The sequence below is a fragment of the Rhipicephalus sanguineus genome, chromosome 2 (genome assembly GCF_013339695.2).
Source record: "Rhipicephalus sanguineus isolate Rsan-2018 chromosome 2, BIME_Rsan_1.4, whole genome shotgun sequence".
NCBI lineage: Eukaryota > Metazoa > Arthropoda > Arachnida > Ixodida > Ixodidae > Rhipicephalus > Rhipicephalus sanguineus.
In genome coordinates, this window is record NC_051177.1 from 145,633,558 (window position 1) to 145,651,275 (window position 17,718).

Here is a 17,718-nt window from a genome sequence, read left to right on the forward strand (position 1 = left end):
GACTTTCGAAATGGGAAGCGATCTCAAAACTACGCCTAAGTTATCCGTAATACCGTGTCGTCGAAGCTACTGAAGGCAAGCGAAGCCATTTCGCACAGTCGTTTGCTACGAAAGAAGTGGATCCGTCCACATCAACGCTAAATTCAGTTCGAAGCGGGCGTCGAAAACCACCGCCATGTTTTACGTACACTACGTTAACCACGCAAACACGCTAACGCTAAATCTGAAAAATAGCGTGCGTACGGTAAACGCTACGGGTCACGCTACGGTACTGCGCATGCGCATTTCTGTCCCGCTATTCCGGTAAGCCTGCTATTCCGTTAAGCCCGCTAAACTATAACTGTCTAATGATACAAACCTCACACACTAACGGAAACGCCGAGTGAACGTAACGGAAACTTGGTGTGCGCCCCCAATGCGGCTTCGCATCCCCTCATGGTTCCCTTGAGGGGGAGATGGTGTAATTTTTTTTTCACGGCACCAATGCGCGTGCGACCATCCCCTAGCGGAAATGTCGGGAAACATTTTGGTATGGTTACCGCACGCCGCTCGATCTAGGAGGCTTTCTTTCTGGCTATCCCGGGAACTCCAAACATAACTCCGCCACCCTACCAAAGCGTTTCCAGCGGCACAGGGTAGCAAAGGAACATTAAAAAGGCTGATTCCATTCAGCCGCGAGCGGCGATCAAGTGGTTATAGCGTCCGTCTCCGGAGGTACTGGGTTCGATTCCCAGGGCCGCCGGGCACCGCCGGTCTCCCGCCGGTCTCTTCTGTCTTTCACTGCCCTTGCCCAGGACGATGTGCCGTGCACCCTTATGGGTTGCAGAAATGAGCGAAATAAGCGTCTTTCCTGACTTCAAACTACAAATAGCAGCCGCGCTACGAAGCCCGGACAGTCTGCGCCTGAAGTTTAAAAAACTGAGCTCCTTAATATACAAATTTCCTCCTGGACAAGTTTGTTGGTCATTCAAATCCATCGTACGCATCGAAGAGATAAATCAACGCAAAGTTCACTGACACGCAAAGTACACGAGTGATTCCATGTGTGCCACTCTGTATCCAAATAGACCCATTATCTGTCGAGATGTACGGTATCAAGCAATGTTACTATGGATACTGCGAGAATTCTACCACGTTGACTTGTTGAGCCAATGGGATGATGATGATGATAATAATAATAATAATAATAATAATAATAATAATAATAATAATAATAATAATAATAATAATAATAATACGTAAGGTGCTACGTGCCAAAACCATATGACTATGAGGCACGCAGCAGAGAAGGCTCCCGCAATTTCCACTACCCGGGGACGCACGTACCAAGGGTAGTACACGGGCCTCTAGTATTTCGCTGCCTCCGAAATGTCACCGCCACGGCCGGGGATTGAGCCTGGGGGGAGGACACTCGACACTTTTAAGGTCGCGAATTCTTCTAATATGACGCCTCGTCGCTCGCAGACGGTCTCCCTCGGCTCGGTGAACGCCCAGAAGTATCGGCTGCTGGACTACGTGTACCCAGCCTGGACCGGCGTCATCCAGCTGGTCATCGTCCTTTGCTGTATAGTGGCCATCATCACGCAGGTTATGCGCACATTCGCGGAGAACGGCCACGTGAGTCTGACGCATCGTAAAGCAATATTTCTCGCTGAGCGTATAGACAGCTGGGCTGTAATTGGTTCTGGTCATAACTATGTGGAACATCGTACTGACCAACAAGGACACGGGGTATAATGGTGCCCCTCCCGCTTGCCTTGCCGCCCACAAACTGAATGACTAGAAATATTTCAAGTTTAAAAGTAACTTCCGTATTGTGCTGCAGTTAAAACTCTCTAGCAGGAACTATGGCCAAGTACCTATTAAAGAAAATCCACCAACATATGTAGGTGTCACCCTTGCCGTGTCAATTGTGCTGTTCTGCAGAAAACAAAGCTGGTCACCATTTCCGTGGCGTATGGGCGACGAGAATACGGCCTGCATCAATTGCACGAGCAGCCTGAAATAAAAGCGCGGTGCCCAATGCAAATGCTGGTGATCCTGCTCAAAGTTTCGTAATTTTAGGAGCTGGCTCGCCAGGTTCTTAAGCTGGGGCTAAGTCCCGCGCCGTAACCTGCATCGATCCATTCAAAGCGTCGTGAACGCGAAGAGGAACGCTACGCGCGTCGTGTCTTCCCTCTAGCCTGGCCGTTAGTTCTCACAGGGCGAGCGGGGAACGCGGACGACAGGCAGGCGAGCTTCGGACAGCTATTTTTAGGGCCACTTTGTCGTGCGCGTCTCGAGGGCAGTTTTCAAATTGAAAGAACATTAGGAGCGTTGCGCCTGCAAGTGTCGGCAATGGAGAATCAGATGCTCTTAGATATTTCTTGTATATATACTTCATGAATGTGTATATATAATTGTAAATTGTGTATATAGTTCATCAAAATTGTAAATCAATAAAACATTAATTGTGTATATATGTATATATACAACGCGTGTCACGTCTTCATGTGATGGTAGAGGACTTGTACGGAAGATTCACGGGTTTTCCCGATCTTCTCCGAGCCAGCTCCTCAACCATCATTCACTTCGTGGATATAACGTGATTTCTTTTCAATACTACTCGAACTGTTGCCTGACATCAGCACCCTCTCCCCTCCCCCCTCCTCCCCCCCCCCCCAAAAAAAAAGTTTGAGAAATTGTCTGCCCTTATCCCACAAGAAGGGGATGAGGGGTGAATGAGCTGTTCCCTGGTGCGCACGTCTATGCCCTGGAAAACGAAAAAAAGAATTCCCGTACTCACTATGCACTAACTATGCAGCGGACAGGATGTGTCAGGAGTGCCACGACAGCCGCACCACGCAACCATAAATGGCATACGTAGTGAAGACCGCTAATCATTCACGAGAACTGTTAATGCCGCAAGTTTTAACGGCGGGACTAAACACACGGGGCAAAGGGAAAAGGACAAAGACATCGCTGACAAGGTCAAACGCGAGCCTGTTTGTCTCCCCGTGTTTCAGTTCCCCTGACTTTGATTGCAGCATAAGCGCGCGCAGGGTACTCTGTATGAAGCGATGATATGTGCTTCTCACAAAGGCCTGCCATTGGTGCCCGGCTTTCCATGGAACAGTTATTTGAATGCAACATCAGTGGTGCGATCTTGTACGCATTCCAAAATAAGCACGGAGGCGTGGCATTACATCCAGCCCCACGTGACCGCACGCGATTGGTCAATGCAGGGCCGTGACGTCTGTCGCGGTTCACATGGGCCATTCGCGTGCGGCTGGATGTAACGCCACGCCTCCGTGTTTATTTGGAATGCGTACAAGATCGCACCACAGGATCCTTGGTCACCATTATGGTCAACCGTAACCATAACACTACGCATTGAAAAATGACGCGAAAGTTTCGACTTGAGTAAAGGTATAGGGCAGAAGTGGCGCCCCCTTTAAGTGAATGGAGGGGGGGGGTGTCCCTGCCTCTCTCGTGCGCACGCTTGTGGGTTACAAAAATACGAGGTGAATGTGGCTTACGACCAATGCGCATGTATTGTGTGTGCGCCATACAGGATGACGGGTCTTCTCTTGACATTTACGGGCACGTCATATAGATGCCGATCCATCGTTCTCTCGCTTTCTCTTGTGAGAGTGAATCTACCACACTAACATATCGTCATCGATCCATCTTTGCTCCCAGGACATATACGCAGCGATGGAGCCCGAGCGCGGCTATGGTCCCTCGGACCCCGAGATCTTCGCTCGCTACCAGAGTGTGCTGCCGGGTCGCAACGTGATCCCGTTGACGATCACCACAGACGCAAGAGGAGGAAGGAGAGGCCTCCCGCACACTTCCATGTCTGTCTGTCCGATCAACGGAAGCGAACCAGCCTCTCGCTGAAAGCGAGCCATTGAACCTGGTCCCGGGTCGCTAAACCACACTATATTTGGCAGCTATCTATGACTGCAACTTGTTCAAAAATAATGGCGCTGCGCTCCCGTTGTGCAAGTAGCAAATATATACAGCTTCATTAAGCGTATACTTTTTCTGGAATTTGCGTGAGACAGCGCGCAGAAACGGGACAACTGAATGAGAGCACACAGACACGGCACATTGTGTGTGGGTGGTTTCTTCATTTTTGACCGGTTTCTGCGCGCTGTTAATCAGCCTGACATGCAGCGGTTTATAAAGGAACGGCGATGTGGGCGAGTTGATTTACGTACATTTTACAGAATCAAAGCGCCCGTGTGCATTGCTCTCTGCGTTCCTTCCTTCGAGTCACTGCGTCATCTTTCTTTCAGCGCTTAAGTGTTTGCGCTACAGACTCTGTAATGGGTTACAAAAGCCACCAAGGAGCGAGACTTATATGAGGCGCGCGGTGATTGGAAGTAACCGATTATTCCTGGGAGAATGAAATGCCAAAAAAACATGGTTGATCCCTCCGTCATAGAAATCGCAATAACACGAAAGTAAAACGTGCCCTCATAGAAATAACGGAATGTTTGCTGTACATTTATATAAGAGAGTTTGCACAATGTCTATTGATGTCTGGCAGATATAGCACCGTTTAACGTGGATGGATTCTTGATGCTTGGCGGTACATCTCCATCCCGACGACTAACGTCCATGTTAAATGATTAAACAAACCCTTGTGGTAGCTGTAGTAGTTAACGGTGAAAGCGTAATCAGAGAACGAGGTGTGATAGCCAGAAGAGCGTCACATATGGGACGCAGAACTTGGTCGCCATCCCGCGGCATCTTAAAATGTGATTAAACACCATGGCCGGACTAGAGGGAAACGCAAAGCGCGTCGTGCCGCCCTGGTGGTCCGGGCGCGATTTTTCTCGGGGCGAGCGCGTGAGCGAGGAACGCGATGTTACAGCCAGGTGAGGCAGGCGCGCATCGCAGAGCTATTTTTGGTTTGGATTAGCGTGATGCTATGAGCGAGGCCGACGCTTTTACGACGCTTGGGCTGAGGTCGCCACCTTGCGGTGTGTTAAGGCATTGAGAAAATTGAACTTCTATTGGAAACGCACCGAATGGGACGGACGTGTAACGCGTTGCAGGTGCTAATCGCGGAGGCCACAGTAAGGACGAATTACTTTACCGCACCCAGAGGGCAACACCACCCCGCCGACCGGGAGAGTGGTAGATATAGAAGGCGCGTTTGTATAGCCACTAGAGTCTGGGACCGTGGCGCAGTGGATAGCGCGCCCGGCATATGTTGTTGCGGACCGAGCGGTCGTGGGTTCGATGCCCTTTGACGGAGCTTTTTAGGGGCGAGGCTCCTTAAGGCGGCACCCGTTCGTCCCTCGTAGTCGTCGTCGTCGTAGTAGTAGCAGTAGTAGTAGTCGTAGTCCGTAACAAGTCTTACGCTTTGACCTCCAAGGCGGTGCCGGTGGGAGATTTTTCCTGTGCGTTGTTGAACAATAAAAAATTCGCAGCGTGCGCGTTAACTAAAAGCCGAATTCTTCTGTCTCTCATTCCCCATTAGCAGCCATTAGCATGTTCCAGTAGGAAACGTTAGTAGAAGTGTAAGTGTTAGCTAAAAGCCGACTTCTTCTGTCTCTCATTCCCATTAGCAGCCATTGTTTACCTCCAAAGTAGTGCCTGGTGAGATTTCTCCTGTGCGTGATTAAACAATAAAAATTTTGTTCAAAACGCCGTTGATTGATGAAATAAACCAACGAAAGACGCCAGATGTTTTGTAAAAGCAAAACGAAAGAACGCCAGATGTTTCTAAAGCAAAACGAAAAGACGCCACCTGCTTAACGAAAGACGCCAGATTTTTCTAAAGCAATGGTTTTCTAAATAATGAAAATTCACAGCGTACATGTAAAATTAAAGTGAGCTGCAAGTCGTCATAACTCATCGAACCTTTAGTATAAACGCGCCCGATCTCACGTCGGTTGGGCAGAATTCACGGAAGATTCACGGTTTACCGATGAAGCTCCGCAGCTTCGCCCACTCATCACCATTCACTCCGTGGATATGCTGCGATTTTTTTCTTTGCCGTCTGATCGTGTACATTTTTATACGTCATTTCCGTGACGGAAATACGTCACTGAAGTCTTCGTGGGCTCCGGCATAAGACACTTTCGTGTTAAAAGATGAATAAATGTTATTAAATTCGATGCATTTCTGTTCGAACCAAAGGTAGTTTGGTAGTTCCTATCAATCAAGCCGCCTACGTGTGCCCCCCTGGTCCTCTTCTAAACTTCGTATATACCAATAATAGAATCGGAGGATCTGTGTACTACGAACAGGATTGACTAGGCCATGACATATATGTAACATGACATGCCTATCGCGCACGTCATGAAAATCTTTCCCCGAGCCATGTGTGGCGTGCATCCGGTTACCAAGGCCTGTGGTATGCGGGTATGTACCATGCATGATACACGGTGAACATCACCGGGCAACAGCAGTAGTAGACATTGGAAAACCTTAAAACGGACACTTTGTATGGGTTCAACAACAGAAAGGCATACCGTTCGTTATAGTTGGCGATTTTAATGCAGCAGGCGAACGCTGAAAAACGCGCATGAACGACCTCTAGAAGCAACCACGTGGCACATACCGTAGTAAATAGTAAATAAATACCAGTGGTTGCCCACCATCATTTGTGGTGGCGCTTGTGGGGCTTGTTTAAAGACGATTGTGGTTGCAGTGTTGGTTATTCGCTTAACAACGTAATAAACATTGCATATGTTATGACTCGGCAAGCTGTGGTATGTAGCGGTGCTCGTGCCCGCTGCAATACGCCAACGAACGTTGACGTCTGTGCCAGGTGCGTAGCCAGGATCTTTTTTTTTAGGGGGCCGGGGAGTGGTGGTGGGGGGGGGGGGGGGGGGGGGGGGGAGGGGTTCGTCCACCCTTGGTGTATTGTATGTTCATGCATGTGTTTGTATGTGTGCGCGTATACACATGCAAAATTGAAAAATATCGGCACTGAGAACAAAGCTGCTTTTTATACAGCAGAAAGGTGTGTGCATATATGCTCATGCATCGCCCCTTTTCACAGTGACGTTTTACTAACCAGTTATGACTGTAATCTTGAGAGCAAGCTCAGACAGACTATCACGGAAAAGGTGATGCAATACGCATACGTGGATAACTTTTCAATCTTTTACAGCACTAGCCCTCCTGACGCGCAGCCTGCTGCTGCTACAATTTTTGACGTGTTCCTCTCGGTATTCAGTTCTTTTCAATTGACCACTGAGCATCCTCCAGACAACAAACTACGCTTCTTAGACTTAGAGCTGTCGTTAGTAAATAGCTATTTATGATGTAGCCGATGTATCAAAAGAGCCGTCTCCCGTTTTTCTCTGCGCATTCGAAGGTTGTTAGGCGCGGCATTGCGAGAGCTTGCATGAAGGCGGCCCTGTGACCAACAAGTTGAAGCAAGTTTTCGTTCGCAAGTAGCACGTCTGAAGCTTGTAGGTTTTCCAGTAACGCTTTTGGCTAACATCGCCGAAAGCCTCGTAGCAGGCTTTAAAAACAAGCGCTCAGCAGCTGTTCAGTCCGAGGCACTCTCGCAGCAAACTGTAACGGTTGTCCCTTATGTGCACAAGGTAGCGCACAGTCTCAAAAGAGTGGTCGGCCGGGCAGGCGTTAGGGGCTGTTGTTTTCTGCCCAATAAGCTTGGTAGCCTGTGCCAGCAAGTCGATCGAGAGATCGAGAAGAAGATGTAATAAGAAGCACAGGGAGAAGTTTGTTTAATCTTGTGACGGTGTTGTCTATAAGATTACTTTTTTTTTGCGGGCGTTATAACGTTGGCCAAAGTTCGGGGCGATGCGCTATAGCATCACCTATAGCTAAGGCCTGGCAACGACCTTATTAAACAACCTAGAAATAACCTAGAAATAAATAAGGTATATTGCATGCAGGGCACCGGGGGGGGGGGGGGGGGCCCCTCCTTCCATTTCTTGAGGGGTTGTATGCATGTGTGTATGTAGGTGTATAGGTCGCCGCCCTCTGAGGGCTACCCCTCCAATGAAGGGAGACTTTAAGCCCTGAGTGCATGGGTTCTCAAGCTTGCTTCCGCGGAACCCAGGTGTTCCGTGAAGGACAACTTAGGGTTCCGCGAGCGGCCAGAACGAATGTAACACGCTCCCGTCCTGCGCTCAATGGCAACTAAATTACTTTTTAGACAAGGAAATTTGCATTGCATTTCGCATTTAACGAAGCCATCGCACGGCGCATTCGCACATCGGGTGTCTGCGGGTAGCGAGACCCACGTGCATATGGTAGCAACACTAAAGACTCGTCGTCTAGTGTGCGCCATGAAACTTGCACGATGTGCAGACCCGTGGTGAGAGAACGCGCGGAGCGCTGGTAATTCATGCTCGTGAGCGTTTATAGCAGTTCAAACGACATTAACGGGTACCTCGGCGCTTTATTTGTTTCTCATGGCGCGTTGGCGATCACGTGGTGCTGTTTTCATACACGGTGATTTGTCACCGATATTTCGTAATCAGAAAGCGTAACGAGCGCTTTGATACGCGTAAGAGGCGTCGCTTCGTGCCGGCTCTGGGCTACACGGCTTAGCTTTACGACAGCTGTATCGGTCGACGGCCGTTTCGCTGTGCGGCTGGCATGCCTCCTTTTTTGTTTTGCAAAAATAAAACAGGCCTCTGCATACATCCGGCGCTTCGTTTGCGTGTGAACACATTGCTTACGCTGCGCGGTGCCTGAAGCATGCAGTGTATGGTCGGCCGGCGCTTTACGCGAGTCGCGGAGCGGCGCGGGGGGGAATCGCATGTCTATGTACTACAGGGGGTTCTACATCAACGGCGATGGCATTCGATATTGAAGAAAAGAGAACAGGCTAATGCGGGCAGTGTTAATACTATGGATGCGCGTGTTGAGAGGCGTTATCACTAGGGGTGTGCGAATACTGAATTTTTGAACCGAATCGAATACGAATCGAATAGCGATGAAACAAAATCGAATACGAATCGAACTGCGATGAAACCGAATTAAATACGGATATGACTCGAGTACTATTCGAATAGTTTTCGAATAGTAAGACAACCATTTTCAACAGAGCCTAGCAATTCCACAAAATTTCATTAGAAGAAAATATTGTCTGCTACAATGGATCAGTAGACGGCGCTCGTCTGCTGATGCGAAGGTCGCGGATTTGATCCCGGCGGCGGCGGTCGCATTTCGGTGGAGGCGAAATAGTAGAGGCCCGTGTTCTGTGCGATGTCCGTGCACGTTAGTAAAGGACACCAGATGGCCGAAATTTCTGGATCCACTACTACGGCGTCCCTCATAACCATATCGCGCGGTTTTGGGACGTATTGTAATATTGAAACGATTATTCGCAACTTTAACAAAGGAACACTACGATTACTATTAATCAAAAAAAAATACCACAGTTATGAAAACTGAGGTAAGCTCACCTATTGCGACTAGAGCTTCCGAGGTATTTTGTAATGGAATGTTGAAATACAGGAGTGACTACCGTATCCAAGGTGCTACTTTGTCTATAGCTTCTAAATAAAACCCATTCATAAAAATGAAACAATGTTTAAGAGAGCACCACACATGATGAAACAGATTCGCAACTTATCACAGCAAGTTCCTTCGCACAAAAGACATCTGTCAGGGCTGAATACCGTACCTGCAAGAACAATTTACACTGACACAACACCTGGCTCTTTTGTTATTCATGTACGCGTGTGCAAAAATTGTACTTCTGAAGCTGAGGGAAGCCGCAGTCCCTTCCTTCAGTTATTACAAAACAAATACAAGAAGTGATGACTCTAGAGGCTGGATTTTAGCCAAATGCCTCTTTTGTTCCTCGCGCTCCTATCGCGCCATTTTGATATATAAGCATGATTTAGAGGTTAAGAAGGGCTTTTAAAATGTTTTTATAGTGCCCATAAATGTCTGTATTTGCCGTTCATGCCTAAATGCTTATAAATGCCTATATTCAAAAATGGCGCTTATATGAACACTCTTTAGCCTCAAGTTTCGCTCCCGGGTGCGCTTGAGACCGTTATTCATGTTACCGCGCAACATTGACTGTTCGGAACTATGGGGCTCAACCTAGTCCTCTAGTTCAACCAACTCCCGAAAACAACCTCTAGCAGCAGTGAAGTGGGACACGCCGGCGAGAATTCACCGCTGCGCTGACATAGCGCGAGCGGCTGGCGAATGCGAAACCACGGAGAGCCGTCAGCGGAAAGGAGAGGGAAGAGCAAACAAAGGAACAAAGGAAGAAAAATATGATGTGCACGCAGCGTTTGTTTTGTTCGTAATTGACTTTCTAAAGTGCCCCTCACCAGGTTTGACAATTTTGAGCTGACGAGCGCAGTGCATGCACTGGGCGTTCACGATCACGTCTGCCAAAATTTGCAACGCTACGCGCCGCAGAAATGGGTCAAATTTCAAACTGAACGCTGCTTGCCCTTCTCGCGGCCGCGCGCCCAGAGAATAAGGGGATGACGTACATGAGGGAATGGCCCTACGTAGATGGTAGGGCTGTGACGTCGGTCCTCTACGTAGACGACTGTGCTCTGACGTCGCCAACAGTAGCACGTGACACCGCGATAAATATTTCATACGGCGTGTAGTTTGTGTAATTTGTTGCTTGAATAGATGAATAAAACTTGAGAGTAATAATGAAACACACTAACGGAATGTGTGCGTTGTCTTTTTTTAATTTTTACTGCGAATCGCAGCGAGATTCGAGACTAACCCCCGTATTCAGAAACTCTCCTTCACTTGAACTTGACTTGCCACCGCCTTCAATGCGTTTCGAACGCGCTGCCTTTAGGCTGTGCCAAGGCAACGCCACCTGGCCAAGGCAGCACAAACGCGTTTCGAACGCGCCGCCCAAGGCGGTGGCAAGTCAAGTTCAAGTTGAGGAGCGTTTCTGAATACGGGGGTAATCTACCTCTGTTTCGCACGCGTTCGTGTTCTCGTGCTTTGCGCATCGTGCAGACGCCACCCTTTACAACGAAACTAATTTTCTACCGCGTTACAGCGCTTATTAGGCTCATTTATCCTCCCGCGTCTAACTAGATGTTCATGCAGCACACCGCTAGTCTCGCGTCCGTGCAAATGACGAAGCTTTCGTGCTCAGTAATAGGTTGAAAGCCAAGTGATCGGCGAGGGCGCATTCGGCATAACTTGCAGAGACGAAGCGCAAAGAACGCCGCCACAACACTGCTCGCGTCTTGGGGGCTCGGGCTGGTTCGGGCACGTCATGCGCTCGTGACATTGTGTGCGCATGACGTGTTCATGCGTATGCGTTATGTGCATGTTATGTGATCCTCCCGCTCGCGTGCCGAAGAGTGCAGGGAAGGGATTAGGCTTGTGAAGCTACACGGGGCGAGCGGCAAGGGTTTGCATCTCGCCTCCTCGCATCATGGTTTCGCGCTGCTACAAATTATTGTTTTTCTCGGCTGCTAACGGACCGATTAGAAAAATTCTTGTGGCATAACGCTCCTTATTGGGCTCGCAACAACTTCCAATGTCTAACTAAAATTCGTTATGTCGCCTGGTAAGGGGCCCTTTAAGGCCTTTACTGCAGTGGCGTATCCATAAATTGTTTTCGATGGGAGGGGGGGGGGGGGGCTCAACCATACTTTACTTTGTGTATGTTTATGCGTGCGTTTGTATGTGTACAATATATACACATGCAAAACTGAAAAGATTCGGAGGAGGTGGGACACCCCACCCCGCCTGTCTACGCGAGTAGTTCAATTGGCTCTATGCGATTCGACCCAGCCAATAGGAGGAATCCCTCCCTTCTGGTATTTTAGCGATCTAGCTGTCTGCTCCTGCTCTACCCTTCTCAATCATGCCGAAAAGACACCCAGGAGTGTGTTGATTCGACAGTGGACACTTGACTCACCGTGCAGAACACGGGAGAGACCGTGTTCTGCAAACCGTGCGGCACACAGCCCAATTGCACTGCAATGTAAAACTGTTGGCGCCTTTGTTAAACAATAACATTTTTGTTTGGCAGAAAACGGGAGAGACCGTGTTCTGCAAAGCGTGCGGGACACAGCCCATTTTCACGGCTATGTTCAACTGTTGGCGCCTTTGTTAATAACACTTTTGTTTTCCTATCGTAGATAGAGGTCGTGCACGTCTTTGTTTGAAATTATTTGCACTCATGTGAAAATTTGTTGTGCCTATATTTACGATATTGGAGGCCTAAAACGTTATTTTGCCTGCCTATTTTTGCCGCCTAAAAAGAGCTTTTTTAATGCCTAAAAATCCGGCCTCTACCAATGATGATCCTTCGCTGTTGAACGTTTCGCTCCTAAGCGGTTTTCCCGGTCACAACCAATATGGATAGAATAGTTGAGGTAGCGGAAGAGTTCTACAGAGATCTGTACAGCAGCCGAGACAGTCAGGATGATAACGTAAGAAGCAGTAATAGCCCAGAGGAATCTGACATCCCACCAGTAGCGACAGGAGAAGTAAAGAAATCCCTAAAGGGAATGCAAAGAGGCAAAGCCGCTGGTGAGGATCAGGTAACATCTAACCTGCTGAAAGACGGTGGAGAGATTAGGTTAGAAAAACTGGCCATCCTGTATGCGAAGTGTCTCTCGACGGGGAGGATACCAGAATCTTGGAAGAATGCCAACATCATCTTGATCCATAAGAAAGGGGACGTCAAGGACCTGAAAAATCACAGGCCCATCAGCTTACTGTCCATTGTCTACAAGCTATTTACAAAAGTAATTGCTAACAGAATTAATACGACATTAAAGTTCAATCAACCAAAGGACCAGGCAGAATTTCGTACAGGCTTCTCAAATATAGACCATACTCATACCACAGCCGCTACATAAAAAAAAAAACCTGTTTTTTTATGCAGCGGTCGTGCTCATACTATCAATAAGGTGATAGAGAAATGCGCGGAATAGAACCAACCCCTATACATAGCCTTCATAGATTACGAGAAGGCATTTGATTCGGTGGAGACATCAGCAGTCATGCAGGCACTGCGGAATCAGGGCATCGAAGAAGCCTATACAAACGTAATGGAAGAAATCTACAGCGCATCCACAGCCACTATATAGTCCTCCATAAAAAAGCGACCGAATCCCAATAAAGAAGGGCGTACGGCAGGGAGACACAATCTCTCCAATGCTATTCACCGCGTGTTTACAGGAGGTTTTCAGGGCCCTAGATTGGGAAGAATTAGGGATAAGAGTTAATGGAGAGTATCTCAGTAACCTTCGATTCGCTGATGACATTGCATTGATGAGTAACGCGGGAGACGAATTACAGCTCATGATTACTGAACTGGATACGGGAAGTAGAAGAGTAGGTCTGAAAATTAATATGCATAAAACTAAAGTAATGTGGAACAATCTTGGCAGAGAACAGCGCTTTGCGATAGGTGGCGAGACATTGGAAGTTGTAAAGGAGTACATCTACTTAGGACAGGTAGTAACCGCGGAGCCGAACCATGAGAGTGAAATAACTAGAAGAATAAGGATGGGATGGGGCTCATTCGGCAAGCATTATCAAATCATGAATGGTAGTCTACCACTATCTCTCAAGAGGAAGGTATATAACAGCTGCATCTTACCGGTACTTACCTACGGAGCAAAAACCTGGAGACTTACAAAGAGGGTTCAACTTAAATTGAGGACGACGCAGCGAGCGATGGAAAGGAAAATGATAGGTGTAACCTTAAGAGACAGGAAGAAAGCAGAGTGGGTCAGGGAACAAACGGGGGTTAAGGATATCATAGTTGAAATCAAGAAGAATGGATATGGGCCGGCCACGTAGCACGTCGGCAGGATAACCGGTGGTCATTAAGGGTAACTGACTGGATTCCAAGAGATGGCAAACGCGTGAGGGGGAGACAGAAAATTAGGTGGGTAGATGAGATTAAGAAGTTTGTAGCTATTCGCGATGCGCAGCGCCTATAGGGGCGCCACTGAAAGCCGCGTAGCGGCGGCCGTTGGAACCGCACAAGGGTCGCGTAGCGGACGCCTCCTTTCACTGCAAGCATGACGGAAGTGCGCGCGTGCGATTTGCCGCTTGTGCGCGTCCCTGATAATTACTTTTGCGGCGATAGTGTGCGCAAAGGAGCCGCGCTTTATAATAGTGGACATGTGTCCGATGTAACAGCTGTGTGGGACGACAATGTCACTATACGCAATGCCACAGAGAAGCGTCAACAAGCTTCCTTACGAAGTGGAGCTCATCGTAAGTACACCGCTTTCTTTACAACGTCCCGATCACTAATGCCTGCATGCGTTGACGCATGAACCAACGTTTTTTCTCGACACAGTAGCTTCGTTTACGTGCCATGTGTTTATATAGCAGATTTTGAGGGAGCGCTGTCGCGCCGGCGCATGGATTTCACGGGTGCGGCCACGCGAATGGCCAGCGTTGGTAAAACTTTGAAACTAGCACGATAAACTTGCGAAAAAATATCTCGGCAGCTTGCGCTAGTGGCGCGGGACTGAGTCACTGCGGAGCTGGTGGTCACCTAGCTTGTCATAGCAGCTTGGCTACGTATTTGCTGGGTGTCTTCAGAGAAGAACGTCGGTGCATGTCCGTCGACCCCCTGTAATTTCGCTGAAAAAAAAATATATTTTGTTGTCTTCACGAATACGTGTAGCTCTTCGACAGCAATTTGTTCGGGAACAAAATTTTCGTCAGAATGAGATGCATCCAGAGACTCTACGGCGATCTGTTTGAAGCGGTTGAAACAGTTCTGGCACAAAATGTCGGTTTCTCTGATAGATGAGGCTTCTTCTGGCGTGCGCCTTCAGGAGGAGTGGCGGCTTAGCCGCGCCAGACAGACAGATGGGGCAGAAGGGGCAGATTTTGCGCCCCCCCCCCCCTCTTAGGCAAATAGGAAAGCCCCCACGCCCCGTGAGCATGCCTATGGCCCCAATCATAACACAGCTTGTGTAAAGCGAATGAGTATTAGTGGGATACATCAAGGGTGTTTTTTATTAGCATGAAGTCATGTTACGAGGCATTCAAAGGGAGGTTGAATCGGTTGAATGTCCTGTCAAAAGCCTTCAGTGCGAACAGGTGCCATGTTTTACAGCCAATATGCATACAGTTGAGGCGAGCGCACAGCGAACATTCTGCACCGGTGATCGCATTCCAGTGCCATCATTAGGCAGAATGCAGCCCATTTCGTGCAGCACACGTGTGATTCCACGGCGCTTTTGTAAAGTAGCCGCCACCTGCCCCACATTCTCTGGCATAGCGCTTCGCGCCATTCGTTTTTCAAGAGAGCCTAGGCATCGCGTCTTATCAGTGAAAACAACCTCATGTGCATTGTAGCGTCTACAATGCAGGCGAGGCGACCAAATGTAAACGTAGTAGCGTTAGCTGAAGACGTAGCGACATAAATGGAGAAATAAAAACACGGTAATCGTTCTATCACTGCCTAAACAAAGCGCGATTGCTTTTTTTGCGTCGGACAGCCGCAATCCACCGTCGCCGTCGCTCTCGCTCATGAAATAGCACCGGAAACATGTAGAAGTGCGTTCCTGGCGAGTTTTTGTATGTGTTTGAGCAGCCGACAACGCAGCAGTCATTTTTCGACATCGCTGAAGCCCGAGAGAGTCGTTAAATCACTTTTAAAAACACATCCATCCGTGCACTCGCGTAGACGCTCGCTGAAACACTGTTCGCCGGACCCCGCGAGCACTTCCGAGCCATGGCGGCAGATGGCGTGGTCGGCGCTTTGCGCATCGCCTATAACGTGGCAGCAGAAAGCACAGGACCGAGTTGATTGGCGGAACATGAGAGAGGCGTTTGCCCTGCAGTGGGCGTAGACAGGCTGATGATGACGATGTTGATGATGATGTGCTGCTAGGTACCACAGCCACCACGGAGCACCACCACATGGCGGCGTTGTGCTCTGTAGTGTGCTGTAGTAGTGACACTAGAGTGCACGTGAGCACACTGATAGTGAGCCAGCATGGTAAAACAAAAAAAGAAGATGCTCATGGTCATGACACCTGCTGACGTAGCTTCTTCCCCCTTTTTCATCGACACTGCGTAGCTTTCAGCGCACACGTCAGGGTGAATGGAGAGACAAGGCGCCTGAAGCACATGATAAATTCCTGAAACTCCGTTCGTACTTGATGGAATCAAAAAATCTCTCCAGCAATCCATTTGTGAGGCAATAAACTCTGATAGTGAGGTCAATCTTTGATTACTCGGAAAAGTATTGCAGGGCTCCCTTCAAGAGCTGTATACAAAATAAGGCTTTTATTGGCCTTTTAAACTGTAGCAAACAATTCCATACTAATCAAATGGGTATGGTATGACGCATGCACAATCAGACACGAACATCACTGCATGACTACCGACACTGGCTTTCACAGTGCCGGCATGATGAACAACGCAAACTGAAGTGAGTAAATTCACAGCATTGCTTCCACCTACTCTGACATAACGCAAACTGCAACATTAGGCGCGCAGAGATCCAGAAAAGTAGGCTTAGAGAGCACAGATGAAGCAACCAGCAACTTTGGCTCATTCAGATTTTGCAGTTTCCGCCTACTACAAGCACAGTAGGGCAGAGCACCGCCTTTTATGGATGTTACTGTTGAGCAGGGGCGTGAGCCGAAATTTTTTTTCAGGGGGGGGGGGGGCACCACCTTTATCTGAAGAGGGGGCCGGGCAGGCAGATGTGATCAAGTGTCACTTTGTGCTCTGTGTGCCACGGCAAAAAAAATGGGGGGGGGGGGGGGGCACGGGCCCGGTGTGCTCCTCCCCCCTGGCTACACCACTGCTGTTGAGTGAAGAAACGGTCCCAAGACGAGGCATGGTTCGCTTGTAATCCCCTCCTAATATGAAGTGTATGCACTTGGCTCCTCCCTCCCCTGCATGACCGTGCTCATATTTTCACTCGATTTCTGTAGAACACTCCATTTGACTCTCCTCTCTCTCTTCTTTCTGTCCCTCGCTGCTCAGGAGTGTGAGAACAGCGCACCTTCTTGCATATTTTTCTTCTATACCCCACTGCATACCGTGTGTCAAGTGTGATAATTATTTGCACATTGCATATGAACTAGCACAAGAATGCGTACAGTTTGCCTGCAGCATCCGTGCAGTAACTTTTTTTCAAATAAAACGTATTCTCCCTGATTGTTTAGTATGGCCAGAATCACGAAGAACACATCTATGTAAATTCCGTAGTCGGACCCTATTTAGTGCATAATGCACATGTACACAGCTGATGGCATACATGACGGTACAATGGTGCTCCTCATGCGGGTAAATGACTGGTTTTCGCTAAGGATATTGAGCTGACAAAGCAGAGATGTAGTAGCTTATCAGTAAAAATACACAAATTTTCACAAACTGTACAACGTAGTGAATATACGACTGGTGAATGAATCACACTGCAAAGAAGCACTATAAAGGAAATCATACAATGAGACACACATTTTACTGCATGCGTGACAATGCTCTGCTGACAATAATGAAGCTGAACTCTGCCGACTAGACCCAGATAATGTTACCTTGAATAACTTCGCGTTGCCACATTGCTCTGAAACAACCAGTCAAGTGTACATTTATAAAAACCTTGAACAGCAGAACTTGTGTTGTCTCATGTTGTCACTCGCATGCATGCCAACGACGCTGATGTCTCTTCAGGTTGCTGTGCTGCACAAACGATTGAGGGCACGAGGGGCATTGATACGGCCGCTCACCCGTGTGGATGCGCAGGTGATTCGTCAGGTTGCTACAGGCTGAGAAGCTCTGGGTGCA

The 17,718-nt window shown here is 48.4% G+C and overlaps 1 protein-coding gene across 2 annotated transcripts in view; it reads left to right on the forward strand.

Annotated features, from left to right (window-relative positions):
• The window catches only part of LOC119381947 (sodium- and chloride-dependent neutral and basic amino acid transporter B(0+)-like), a 169,839-nt gene that overhangs the window by 132,842 nt on the left and 19,279 nt on the right, over nt 1–17,718 (forward strand). The window contains exon 13 of one of the 2 annotated variants that reach the window (XM_049412670.1): nt 3,682–3,828. The exons of the other annotated variant lie outside the window; for it this stretch is intronic. The gene's annotated coding sequence lies outside the window, so the exon portion shown is untranslated. Of the gene's footprint in view, nt 1–3,681; nt 3,829–17,718 lie in introns of those variants that run through there. 2 annotated transcript variants of the gene reach the window in all.